This window comes from Canis aureus, chromosome 4, assembly GCF_053574225.1.
Source record: "Canis aureus isolate CA01 chromosome 4, VMU_Caureus_v.1.0, whole genome shotgun sequence".
NCBI classification, from domain to species: Eukaryota; Metazoa; Chordata; class Mammalia; order Carnivora; family Canidae; genus Canis; species Canis aureus.
The window spans coordinates 76,783,123-76,797,477 of record NC_135614.1 but is presented as its reverse complement, the minus strand read 5'-3'; the positions used below and the strand labels follow the sequence as shown (position 1 = coordinate 76,797,477).

At 44.0% G+C, this 14,355-nt stretch overlaps 1 long non-coding RNA gene across 1 annotated transcript; it reads left to right on the top strand.

Annotated features, from left to right (window-relative positions):
• Nucleotides 1–200: 200 nt before the first annotated feature.
• On the top strand, nt 201–6,438 carry LOC144313030 (uncharacterized). The gene is made up of 2 exons (XR_013378705.1): nt 201–4,499; nt 5,291–6,438. It is a non-coding gene; the product is annotated as an uncharacterized LOC144313030 (long non-coding RNA).
• Nucleotides 6,439–14,355: the final 7,917 nt, after the last annotated feature.

Below are 14,355 nucleotides of genomic sequence, written 5' to 3'. Positions count from 1 at the left end.
ATTTTTTTATTTATGATAGTCACAGAGAGAGAGAGAGAGAGGCAGAGACACAGGCAGAGGGAGAAGCAGGCTCCATGCACCGGGAGCCCGACGTGGGACTCGATCCCGGGTCTCCAGGATCGCGCCCTGGGCCAAAGGCAGGCACTAAACCGCTGTGCCACCCAGGGATCCCCCCCACTCTTAATTCTTTGAGAAGCGGCTAAGTTTGGGGGACTTAGTGTGGGAGGGAGGAATGGTTCCAGTGAATTGGTGGTGGACATTGCCCTTGGCCGTCTTGGACTTATGCCACCGAACCAGTGGACTTGTGTCAGCTGAGTTAACTGATCTTGATTGTCTAGAGGAAGCTGGGCTATGGGGAACTATGGAAACCTAAGATTTATTGATGACCTTTTATATCCCCTTGACCAGTTGTCCTGGTGAATGAAAAATTGCAACAACCCATAAAATACTCCCAAGTGTCCCAGACGCTGGAGCGACGCAGAGTTTGAACCCTGGTCTGGCCAAGGTGCTGGGGGAGGTTAAGGAGCCCATGAGTGGACGGTGGGAAAGGGCAGCCACAGTGACCCGTCACAGGCCTTGCAGACGTCAGGAGCGTCGCAGCAGTGGTTTATGTTACTCGGTTGTTTCTCATCTCCCTTCTCATTCTTTCTTTTCTTTTCTTTTCTTTTTTCAAGTTTTAATTTAAATTACAGTTAGTTCACATACAGTGTGATATTAGTTTCAGGCCTTTTCTCTGAAATAAGTTATACGGGTAACACCAGTGTTGGCTAAAGCTTTAGGTTTAGGTGGGAGTGTGAGAAAAATCAGTATCGACTTGTAACGACACGGTAGTTGATAGAACTTCATGCCCACCCTGTGGTGGGGGCTTAGTCCTACCAGATGAAGGACCAGAGAGGATGATGGGGAGTGTGTGTGTGTGTGTGTGTGTGTGTGTGTGTGTTACATGTTCCATCTCCCTCCAGATCCATTGTACCTTGTTCTGTGTCCTGGGAGGCTGATACGTATGTATGGATCACATCAACAGGCCATCCTCTCTAGTTTCTGGTTGGGTTTGGTCCATCATGGAAGGAGAAAGGGGTGGAATGGAATCGCTTCAGGCCTGCTGTGCTTCTCATCACTGCTCTTCTCAAGGTGACTTCTATGTGAATTTCTTCCTTTGGGTTCCAGTAACTGCTCTTTCCCCTCTTTTGGCTGTGGACGGTAACAGTTCCTCCATTGCTACCAGTTCCGTGTTAGAGCATGGTGACCTTTGGTTTTCCCGTGCCTTTTGCCCACACCTTTATAAATAATCTATTTTAATGAACACACTGCTTGAATTAGCCTAATTTACGTGCGTCTTTTCAAACTGGGAACCTGAGTGATAACAGGCAGATAGGGTTAGAGAGAACTAGTACTGGGATGAAAGCTCTGTTGCTTGGTCCTCTGGATTAAAGTCAAAGGAAGATCAAGTGAGTGTGTCTTCAAACCTTTCCTTTGGCCTTGCGAAGAACTTCCTTTAGTTATTTTCTCCGTGTGTGTTCTCCTGGCGAAGAGTGGCCTCTAAAAACAGTCATATTAATGACCAGAAACAACTGCTAAAGTCATCAACTAAAAACGATCGATTTCCCAAGGAAGAAAAGTTCTTCAAAGTTGGGTCCACCAATTTAATTGGGCAAACTCCTCTCTACCCAGGCCGCAAATTTTCACCATCTCAGTACCAGAGAATCAAGGTCGTGAGGAGGAACCTGAGATCAGCGGCAATCTCATGTTGCTGTGCATCAATGATTAGAAGTCGCCTGCCACTGTCACTGCCACTGCCACTTGACCAGGAAGAGGTTCCCAGCACATCCAGCCTCTGCAGTGGTTAGCCAAGTGGCTCTGGCAAACGGAGAGGAAGAGGAGGATGTTTGGGTGCAGGTATCTTCTGCTTTTCAAAAGGTCGCAGTAGGCCACTTCACTTTTACAAGAGACCTTGTACCTGTTTTGGATAACTGAAAGAAATTCAAGGAAGATTTTCTTTTATATATACATATAAAAATTATATATATAAAGACAAAAAGCAAAAATAGTGCTCAGTGTTTTGCAGCAAGCTCTTACAGAGGCCCTGTGCACCCAGAGCAGTGAGGGTGGCGCCACCCAGCGGCTTCCCTGGGAACTACACGCAGCATCTCCGCATCAAGCTGCCAGAGCTTTGAACTGTGTCTGTGAACGTCTGTGCTTTATCTTGATAGATTCTGTGCAGCTGTTAGCAAGATGGGTACTGAGGTATCAGAAAAGCTTAAGGCTACTTTTTTGTGCCTGGGAATGCTCCAGATTTTTTCCATTATAAATTAATGGTGATCGCTTCTTTGCTTTCCACCCTTTTGGCTTATGAAAGGTTTCAGAGGAGTGCTCTGTTTCATGAGGGAATCTATACTTGGAAGCGGTGGGAGATGTTGGCAACTTTGGAAAAATGGCCAGAGTAAATTGTCAAGGCAGGTAGACAACTCGGACATTAGCTTGTAGTCGCAAGTGGCAGGCTTGGAAGCCTTGACAGTTCATCATGTGAGAGGTCAACTTCTGCCATAGACAGATTTTTATTCTCTTTGCTGTCTGCCCCACTGGTGCAAATCGTTTTACAAGGAAGGAATGTATTGAAAGGTAAAGGACTTGGCAACTTATAAAAGTGTTGGTGGTAAGGAAGTCTTTGTTATGACCCTGCCAGTGTGGCCAAAGGAATGGTTTGCTTTGGTGAACTTCGATGTCCGTCATAGGTTATGGCCGGGCTCATCGGGGATGGCTTTCCATACCTGTGAATGGAAAGCTTTACATACTTCATTTGTGTTTTTAATAGAATCCTGCATATCTTTAAATATCGGACTATTCTGTTGTGAGTGGCTCCTGAGGGAACAGCAGTAAGTGTCATGGGCCGTCTATTAATGTGGGGAGGTTGTCTTTCTATTGAACGTGGATCTCATATTTCATATTTGTGAGAGCTACATGCAAGGCATGTGGCCTCTTGAATCTGTTCTGTGGACTAATTTCAGCCAGTTATTTTTCAGAATTCCCTCCCACTGTTCCACTGTCCTGCTGATTCTGGGAGCTGTGAACACTGAAAAGGCTTTGTTATAGATTTCCTTTGTAATTTGACCTGGATGTAGTTGGCTTCTGTTATTATCGGACAAAGAATCTTAAAGAGAATCTTCTTGATGACAGTTGTTCTAACAGCTTTAGTGTATAGACATGCTTCAGTTCATGCAGGAAGCCTATTAGCAACAATTAGCAAAATGTATTTATATGAAAATACACGTCTTCATTTGGGTCCATCTCAACATTTACAAATGTCCCGTACAAGGGAGACTGAATTGCCTTCTCTGTGGGCTTGACAAATAGGAAAGGTATGACAATATTGCCAGATAACGCTGGAAAAGTTCATAGCAAAGTGCCTGTTCCTTCTCAGTTGGAGATGCCATTCCAAGGGCCACACAGGCTAAGTCGATGAGGAGATCCTTGGACACCACCTAGTGGCCATCTAGGGACTGTCAAAGGCGACAGCAGCGCTGCTCAAATTACCTGTGGTGAAAGACATGTCATCTCTCCAATTGGTTGTGCACCAGTACTTTTGTAAAATACAACAAAAAATTATTAGAAAAGTTATATAAAAATACACACAGAATACAAGTCGCAATTCTTAATTATTAGATTCAACAAAGAATATAATTTTAATAAATATAATCAGAACAAAAAGTAGAAAGAAAATAAAAAATATCCATCATTCACTGCAAATGTAAATAAAACTGAACAAACTGTTAGGGTGGGATAGCTATCTTCCCATGTTAAATGCCTAAATGCAGTTGTGAACAAATGCCACAGATAGATACCAGCATTTTAGTTTTGTATCAAATGTTTGTTATAAATGTACTAATATTTGCTATGCACAAATATTAAATTTTAAACGTGATAAGTGAACTTGTTTTCTCACTTGTTCAAATTTATTTAACCTAGATTGAAAATTTGTCTAATCTAGATTTATCTGATCCCTTCTTAAAATGTATCTAGTCTAGATGATGATGTTACTCTGGGGATAATGTATATTATGCTGTTTCTATGTTTTGTTTTTAATAACTTACATAATAGGAGAATCAGCTCACAGGGGCTAGTTTGAGATGCTCATTTGTTACTTTAATGGAGATTGAGACAAGGGAGTTTATATTTTCAAAAGTCATCACCAATCCTTCACAAGTAATCAATTTTAACAATATTTCCTGTATTGCTATAGTTAAAATTAAATCATCTTTTGATGAAATGAATTCAAGACCCATTTCCATCTTTTGGTGGAAAATAAAATTCAAAATATTCTATCTAGTATCTAAAGTATTGGTAATTATTGTTAAATTATGGTAAATGTTATTATAGCCTGTAAATTTTGTCTTTCCAAATTATAACTTTCGTTTTTGCCCTCAGATCTTATTTGTAGCTGGAGAACATGTTGCATAAAACTATTAAAATCATTAAAAGTATTGATGTTACCAGGCAAAGAAGTAAGTAAAGCTGTTCAAGTCACATCTTTAAAAAGTAGGAACCAATTTCTATTTTTTTTTTAAACTAAGAGCTTGTTCCTGACTTTGTCAGTGAAACTCCCCTCTTGAGTAACTATCATATCCAGTAAGAGACAATGATTATTTACAATCAGCTTCTATATTATCACATCATAGTATTTATCATGTCGAAATATTAGCTTTTATGTCATACATGATTTTTGCTACTTAATAAACATACTATTAGGATTATCTGTTTTTTTTTTTTAATATACCAAGACCTTCTTAATTAAAGGAGCAGCGCACTGCATTGATTTAAAAGGGTAAATACAGGAGGGTAAGGGGTAAGGGGGGTTGGTTTCAAGGGGTCATACACACACACACACACACACACAGAGAAAATTATAAAGCGAATGGGCAAAATGTTAAAAATTGGTAAATCTGGGTAAGGGGTAAAAGTCTTTATATATTCTTGCAACTCTTCTGAAAGTTTGAAATTATTTCAAACTAAAAAAAGAAAAGGAAAAAGATCATTATTTGACTGGGAAGTAACCACAACGCCAAAATCTATCTCATGATTACAAGTATTATTAAATCTTTCAACCAGGTAAAAATAAATAAGTAAATTAATAAACAACATAAATTACTTCCTAATTTAGCTGGTAGTATGAACCATAAATTTAAAAGAAAGCTACCTTGACTAAAATTAAAATTATTGTATTATTGTATTATTATAACAAGTTGTGAAAAGAAATGCTTACATTTTCTAAGATTTGCACATGCTTTTTTTACAGCTGACGAAATGTAAAACAGTGCATCTTGTAATATGGTTCTGCTGCTCAGGACTCCTACTCATCTCTGGCACACAGCTCACCAGCGAGTGGGACAGCCCTGGAATGTTCTTTGCCCTTTGTCACATACCCAGTGCTTGGATGTTGCACCAATGTCAAGTTACTTGAAGTGTTCCTGGCACCTCCTTTCAACTTCTGTACTTGATTTGTTTTGGACCAGTACTACCCTTCGATCAGCACTGGTGTAAGGGACTCTGGAAGGAAAATGTTGTTTTCCTTCTCTACACACAACACTCACATTACTGGTCTCTAAGTATGTGGGGCTTTTCCTGTATACCGAGTGATTCTCCAGTTGTCCGGACAGCAGTGAGGTGTCCTGCTGTGAGGTTCAGTTCCGACACTACCTGGAGTTAGCATCAGGTCCCACAGGACTGACCTCCTCCCTACTTCAGATGCTGGCAAGTCCGAGGTGTCACCTGGGCTTCCAGAAAGTTCTATAATTTGCCAGAATGGCTCACAGACCTCGGGAAAACAGTTTACATACTAGATTACCAGTTTAGTATATAAGGATATAATAACTCAGAACAGCCAGATGAAAGACCTGCATAGGGCGAGGTGTGGGGAATGGGGGCTCCATGCTCTCTCCAGACATACTGCCTGCCCACCGTCTCCACATATTCACCGACCTGGAAGCTCTCCAAACCCCTTCAGTTAAGGTTGTTAGGGTTGTTATGGAGACTTCATTACTGTAGACATGATTGATTAAGTCATTGGCCATGAGCGATTATCTCAATTTCTCCCCTTTCTCCTTCCAGGAAGTGGATGGGGGTAAGGGGGGTAGGGCAGGAAATTCTAACCTAATTGTATGCCCGGTTCCCCTGGCAGCCAGGCCCCGTCCTGACGCTAGCCAGGAGCCCCCAGCCACTAGTCAGCTCATGAGCATTCAAAAAGACACCTCACTTCAGAGATTCCAGGGGCCAGGAAATGAGACAGACACCAAATATATATTTTTTATGTCACTGACATCCTGTTGTTTTTCAAGAGTCTTCTCTGAATTTGAGACTTGATTTCGGAGCACAGCAACCAGCTAAGGGAGACTGGTTGGTGCATGTGAATAAAGACAAGAGTTGACCTAAAACTTGCAGAATTCATTTTGCAAAGTCCTGGTAATTTTTCTTTTTTGGTTCCGTTTGCATGGTGACAGTACAATTATTCAGATGAAAAGAAAGTAAACCACAAAGACATTTTGTGCCCAACTTTCACTTTCTCCCAGCAGTTATTGGAATGCCAGCAATGAAGTCTCTTTGAAAATACTGATCTAAACACAACCCAAGCTTGGTTTCTTCAATGGTGGGATTGCATATTTATCAGGGACATGAAGAAGGGTTTTCTGGTCGTGTTAGTGCCTGTTTGAATATTACTGCCCACCTATGTTCACGATTTCAAATGGCACCAATCAGCATGTTAGTATGATTTTTCCCCCCTAGCAACATTGAGCTGTTTGGGTAGATAGTGAGTTTCTGTGACATTGAGTTTTGCAGGTAAGTAGAACAGAGGGTGAGATGGCCAAGGGGGTTGAATGTTTGAATGTTTGCAAGAGAGCATTTAAAGTGTTGGACATGGGATATATGGTGGGTGAAGTAGGCAGACAGTGTATGGTGCTGGGGGCGAGGGTAGGTGATGGATCCTGGAAAAATGGTCATGTCAGTAAATTGGGGGGGTCTCAACGAACTCAATGTTTTTGGAGTGGGACTTGGGGTCAATAAGCTATAGTTTGGGTACTTTAGTTCAAGATTTGAGAGGTGGCTGAGAAGCGGAGGAGATTTTTAGATGAGAGGGTTGGGGAAAGGAGGGAAGAGGATATTAACAGATGAAGTCATCTTTGAGGCATGAAGAAAGGGTGACCAGGGGGGCTTAGGTGGCTCAGTGGTTGAGCATCTGCCGTTGGCTCAGGTCATGATCCTGGGGGGATGGAGTCCTGCATCGGGCTCCCCGCAGGGATCCTGCTTTTCGCTCTGTCCATGTTTCTGCCTCTCTCTCTTGGTCTCTCATGAATAAATAAATAAAGAATCTTAAAAAAAAAAAGAAAGGGTGACCAGAAGGTCAGTAAGTGACACTAACACAGAGGCTTAGTGAGGGCTCTTTAAAATAATCTGACTTCAACATAATCTGTAGTTTAAAAAAACCTTTTGTTTGTGAAATAGTTTCGGACTTTAAAAAGTTACAAGAACAGCACAAAGGATCGGGGTAAGCACCTACTCAGGTTCTTACAGCGTTAATATCTTACATAACCACAGTATAATCGCCAGAATCAGGAAATGCGTAGTCTTATAGACATTACTTGAGTTTCACTAGTGTCCCACCGAAGTCCTTATTTTTGGTGCAGGTTCCAGTCCAGGATCACACACTGCATTTTCTCGTCCTGTCTTCTTTGTTTCCTCTAATTTGAAGCACTTACTCAATCCTTCTTGACCTTGATATTTGGGAAATACACTGGCCAATTATTTTGTAGGGTATCTCTCGATTTGGGTTGTGCAATGTGCGCCGATGATTAAATTCAGGCTCTGCATTTTTGGCAAGGATGTAGCCTAATTTTAGTACATCTTATCAGGAGGTCCGTGGTGTTTATTTGTCCCACTATTGGTGATCACTTTGACAGTTTGGTTAAGGTGGTGTCTGCTGGGGGTCCCCTGTGCCGTTACCCAAGAGGAAGGAGGAATATACGGGTGGGACAAGGAGCACACTTTGGAAGGAGAAGGAGGACCCCTATCCTCCACCCCTCAAGTGAGGGAAGCCCCAGCATCGGTGAAGAGGGCTGGGGTGGTGGTGTCCTCAGAGGGCACCGCGCCTCTTGTAAGACAGGGGCGAAGGGGCGCCTGGGGGCTCAGTGGTTAAGTGTCTGCCCTCAGCTCGGTCATGATCTCCAGGTCCTGGGATCGAGCCCCATGTCAGTCTCCCTGCTCAGCGGGGAGCCTGCTTCTCCTCTCCCTCTGCCACTCTCCCTGCTTGTGTTCTCTCTCAAATAAATAAATAAAATCTTAAAAAAAAATAAAACATGGGCATGATGGGATCACTTGGAGGAGAAGCTGGCAATGCTAGAGGATTTGCTGCCAGCAGAAGCTGATTCCGGAGGACCCAGGGAAGAAAGGGAAATTGGGTGAGATGGGGTGCAGTGCAGGGCCACCTGGGGGTATGGACTGTGACGACAGGCGACCTGGGGGCTCGGTCTGCAGGTGGGGGCTGAGGGGAGAAGGCTGGTGGGGTGTGGTGGGCTCAGGCCCATGGCCAAGCCACCGAGAGCTCATCGAAGTGTGAAATTTGGGTCCAACTTCAGACACTGAGAAGCAGAATCTCCAGTTTTCATGAGATGTCCGAGTAGTATGTAAACATCTTTTCTTTTTTACGATTTATTTATTTGAAAGAGAGCGCCGGTGCGTGTGAGTGGGGCAAGGGGCAGGAGAGAGAGAATCTCAAGCAGACTCCCCGCTGAGCACGGGGCCCCATGAGGGGCTCAATCTCACCACCTTGAGATCGTGACCTGAGTGGAAATCAAGAGTCAGATGCTTACCCTACCGAGGTGCCCAGGTGCCCTAGAGTCTTTTTCTTTAGCCGTCTCAGCGATTCGGAGATACAGACCTACAAACAAATCTCTTTTTACCTAAACCGAGTGGGCCGGATTCTGTTGCCTGCCACTGGGGAGCTTGACCAGTATACCTCCTCTCCCCAAGCGGGTAAGTCACAGCAATGCTCCATGGTGAGGTGAAGGAGGAAGCCACCTGTGGGTGTGTCCTGCTTCATGGATTTTCTCCTAATGGGACCACAGACAAAGGGGATCGAGAGATGGGATCTAGCCCATTCACAGACTGGAGGCCATGAGACTCCACCCATGAGCTGGCCTCACTCCTGTTACGAGCTGAATGTGTTCTCACAATATTCAGATGTCGAAGCCCTAACCCCCAGTGTGGCTTTATTTGAAGATGGAACTTCTAAGGAAGCGAGTAAGGGTAATGAGGTTGTCATTAGAGTGGGGCCTTGATCCAATAGGATTAGTGTCCTTATAAGAAGAAGCACCAGAGCTTGCTCACATTCTCACTCTCTCTCTCTGTCTCTCACTTGCACCGAGAAGAGGTCATGTGAGCACACAGAGAGATGTATAAGCTAAGAGAAGAGGTCTAGGAATGAAACCTACTTTACTAACACCTTGATCTTGGACTTTCCAGCTTCCAGAACTGTGAGAAATAAGATGTCTGTGTTTTAAACCATCCAGTGTATGGTATTTTGTTATAGCAACCCAAGCTAACACGATTACCGTAGCTGTCCCCACACATGACCTTCTGCAGAATCAGTACTGTTTATGCTGCACAATGAGGTCTTTTTCATAGTGAGTAATGAATAACATGGTTCTGTATTATGCTATTTTTCAGCAGGTAAAGATTTTGTCACAGAATTGGTGCCCATATACATCAAGAATTTATATAAAACTATGTATATATAATATTTATTTATATATAAATTATAAATGCATTATTTTTATATAAATATATGTCATATACATATTTATATATTTTAATGTCGATAAGAAGGGAAAGCCTTGAGTGGAAATATCAGGAGTCGAACTCTGGGAAACAAACAAGGGGTGGTGGAAAGGGAGGTGGGCGGGGGTGGGGGTGACTGGGTGACTGGCACTGAGGGGAGCACTTGATGGGATGAGCACTGGGTGTTATGCTATATGTTGGCAAATTGAACTCCAATTAAAAAAAAAAAATCAGGAGTCAGGGGGCGGAGCTGTTCCCCAGACCCAGCCTGGTCCCTACAGGGTTGTCAGCGCTGACTTGTCACAGCAGAGTCTGGTTTTGCCTGCGTGGCTTTAATGACCTGTAGCTTTCTGCAGTATGCGTCCTTTTCCATCCGACTTCGTGGTCTCAGCATTTGGCTTGTGAATCCATCCACGTTGTGATGTGTGGGTGTAGACTGCTCGTGGTCATTGTGTTGGTAGTCTGTGTGCCGTTTCTCTGCATGTTGTTTATGTTTAACGTGGGCAATTCTGTGAAAACCTAATTCCTCTTATATGTACCGTGTGGGTAAATCTTCCTTGACATTTGCTCATCTTGTGTAGGGTCTATTTATTTGAGTGACAGTTGAATGGCTCGGTATTCTTTCCCTTCCTTTTGCTGTGTTACAACAATATGTTTTCCTTGTGGAGGGCAGGGTAGGGAGGGCAAGGTCAGATCTTGGGACTAAGTGAAGCCATTGGTGAGGATCCTGATCTTTCATTCTCTTCTGAGCCATTGAAATGTCCAGGACAGATTCACACAGTCATTGGTGTGTCCCACCCCAATGGGCATAAGTTCGGTCTCCTGACTCAACCTGTTGCCCTGGATGAGCTACGGCAACACTTCTTGCTTTTGTTTTTAACCTTGACAGGTTAAAACAGGTGAAGTAAATAAGTATAGAACAGAATGAAACAAAATTGTGGAAACTCATTCTAGTCAAAGATCGTAAGATGTTCATTATTTTGCCAGAAGGTGGTAGCAAAGTTACAATCAGAACGTGAGTAAAAAATTTCAACACTCAATGAAAAGCAAACAGAACCAAATAAAAACAAAACAAAACAAAAAAACAGGAACTAGGAAAATTGTAAAATGGCACCTGCTTATTTAATACGTAATTTTTACCTTATAATCCAGTTATTAGAACTCAGTATTATTAGAAGAAAATACTCTACAAAATAAAGATAATTCTTACCTCTTAAGTCTGATGAAATGAATGTGATGAAAAAATTCTTGACGAGTCCAAAGTCTTTATCAGACTAAACTTCTATCCTCTCAACAACATTTGCTACTGAATTAAGAGATTGGAAACGAAAGTGGTAAAGTAATAAAGTTCACAACATGCTACAAACTTTCACAGTGGTATCCCATTTGGTGTCCATTTACATTATTCAACACATTGTCCAACAGGACAATGTTGGGAAAGAAGCTAAAATCTAATAACTAACATGGTCTCTGTTGAGACGATCATGATTAATTTATGAAAATTTAAGTAAAGAAATGAGAAGAACCTAAACAGACACTTCTCTTGCTTCTTTTTTCTCTCCTGTTCAGGATACTTTCAATGCTCCTTCATTTCCTTTCCCACTTAATGAACTTCCAGTTCATTCATTCATTTGTTCATTCATTCCTTCATTCCTTATTCTTCACTGAGTCTACCATATGCCAGGCACTGTTCTAGAGGCTACAGAAATCATGGTGACCAAGACAAATAAGGACTCTGGCTATAGTCATGCTGGTATATTACTAGTTTTTAATAGACTGAAATAGCAAATGTTGTCTTTAAGATTTTCAGAGGCTAAGCCTGTTACCTAACACATTATATGACATGAACTTTGAAAAAATTTTACAAAACCTAGTCTCTTTTTGCTGTCAATCAACAAACAAGTTCCTGTTGAAGGTCTGATTGGACCTCTCTGTGCTCTAGCCATGAACACAAGACTGGCTCCACGTGGGGATCTTTCTTTCCTTCTATTTGTTAACGTTTTTCTTCAGAGCTGGCCAATTCGTCATGGGGTTTGGCGGGCAGAGTAGGGATGAGAAATGCTTTTTATCTGGGCAGAGAGAAACACAGAAGGGGAGTTGTTAAGAAAAAGTGCCCCGAAGTTTTAGAACAACCTATCTCAAAGGATGGCTTCCTGAAGTGCACTTTCCCTGCTCTGTTTCTCTAAACCATACAGGCCAACCAGTGAATACACACACCGGATCCAAGAGCCCCCTTTCTCACCTGCCTGACGGATCTGCTTTGTCTTTGAACGTTTGAAGCAAGAGTTGGTCACTGTGACTTCCTGAGGCCAACAATTCCATTTGTGGAAGTCAGGAAGTCTTCAAGGGTCTCTCCATCTATCGAGCTGTAGTTTGTTGCTCTGTAAGGTCACCCTAATTTGATACTTTGAGAGCTAAAAAAAGGAAAGATCTGCTTTTCCTTTCACAGGAGGAAATTCATATGTTGGGAAACCCATGGACACACTGGGTGAAATCCACTTGATGTTCTCCAGGGCGCTGGAGTCTCTCCGGGGCAGAAGCTGCTTCCCTGGGGGTACATTTCTCTGAGACCCCCTTACTAATGACAGCCATCATCACCTTGGCCTTAGGAGGGCCTTGACCCCAACCTATGGGTCAAGACCAAGAGCAATTACCTCCCATCGTCCCCACAATTTTTTTGGTACACAATGATTTCCAACAATGTCTTTTGCTTGCTCTCTGGAAGTCCCCTGCCCATCAGATCCTCCCAGGAGGCCAAAGAAAGACGCACGCTCAAAGATTTGACCCCTAACGCCTTTCTCTTTGAAATTCTGTCTTGCTCTTACCTTCCTTGCAGCTTCTGGGCAAGGGCCCTGCAGTGTGAGCAATGGATCCAAAGGCAAGGGCAGTTGCTGTTGTTCCAGACCATCGTTTCCCCCTCAGGCTCGGAGGTAGCTCTCTGGGGTTCCGAGGAGATGGGAGCCAGAAGCATCAGAGGCAGCCAGGCAGCTGGGCTGGGTCCCCACCAGCCTCCCGCCCACCCACATTCTTAGTCACATCATAGTTACTTTTGCATTCACTCCTTTTCTTGATTTGGCAAGGGCAAGGTGAGGTCTACTTAGGAAACCTGTTACGGCCTAGTTACTCTTTCCGAAAGGAAAATAAATAGTACAACGAGAAGATGAAGAAGAGAATCGAGCAAAGAAAACGTTTGGGGGGTGAGAGATACGGGATGGGAAGGAGCAGCATGTTCGCAGGTGCGCGTCTATCAGAGGAGCTTGGTCTGGCCCAGCCCCTGGCAAGCATGGACTTGGGAGGTTTCCTTTAGCCTTGAGATTCTGTGATTCTATTTTCACCGAGCAAAATCCACAGACTCCTCTGGCAACTTCCAACATCTCACAAACCTTAGAGTCAGGAAATTTCATGGAAATCCTCAGGAGAGAAGTTATAATCCGTGGCACGCTTCTGAGCCTTGCACACAGCAAGGTGTCCTTAGCGTGTAGGGGTGTGGGCCGAGGCGAGACCCAGGAATTAAAGGACACTTCTCTGCATCGATGAACTTCTTCCGTGTGAATTCTCGGCCTGGAAGTGGGAATGTTTTAAGGGAAGGGAAGAACACCTCTGCCCCTGAACCTCAAGTCACTGCACGCGCTTTGCTTCACGGTGGCGGGACCTCCCTGCCGTGTGCAGAGGGGAGCCTCGATCTGCAGGGACTTAGGGCGGAGGATGGGTGCTCCCTGGGTGGCGCAGAGGCCCCGTGTGGACCTTGGTGCCTCGCACCAGCCCTGCCTTTCAAAACACTAGCATGCTCAGGACTCCGATAATCCATCCAGTAGCTTCCGTGGTGCTCACTCTCAGAAATGGCTCCGTGGCGCACGAGAGGACAGCCGGCCTGCTTGTACAGGGCTGTCTTCCTAACGACGGCCTCACCGGCCGCGAGCTCGGCGTTTGGAGTCAGGAGACTTGGATTTCAGTCTTAGATCCTGGTTAGCAGGGGGGCCTTTATCAGGTCGCCTAACTTTGCAGAGCCACGATTTTCTCATCTGCAAAAGGGGATGATACTAGCAATAGTGTTTGCTGTTGGAATGAAATGAATATTTCATCATCTATGATATGTCACAAATGTATCGTAGATACTGTATAAGGGACTCTTCAATGACCAGTTGGACACGGCAAGACAAGCCCGTTATGTGGTGCACCAGCCACACTCCTGGCGGTCACGGCTCGTCCTCTTAGTTCGCGGGGGTTGGAGTGTGTCTTGTAACCGCCCGGAAGGGTTGGAGAGGACAGCCTGGGTCCTATTTTAGGAGCAGAAGGAGGTGGCAGAAAAGAGCTCTGGTTCTAAGTATTTTGATGGAAGCGCAGGTGCCACCAACTTCAGGAGACCACAGCTGCTGGCTCAGGCGGAGGGTCAAGTGGTCTTGCCTTTGGTCATTCCTCCTCACTAAGCGCCCTGCCCCGGCGTCTGTCCCCTCTCCCTGAGGCTCCCTGTCTTCCACGGCGTCCAAATCAGGCCTGGACTCTCTCAGGAAAGGCTCCCAGATCACACTGTGC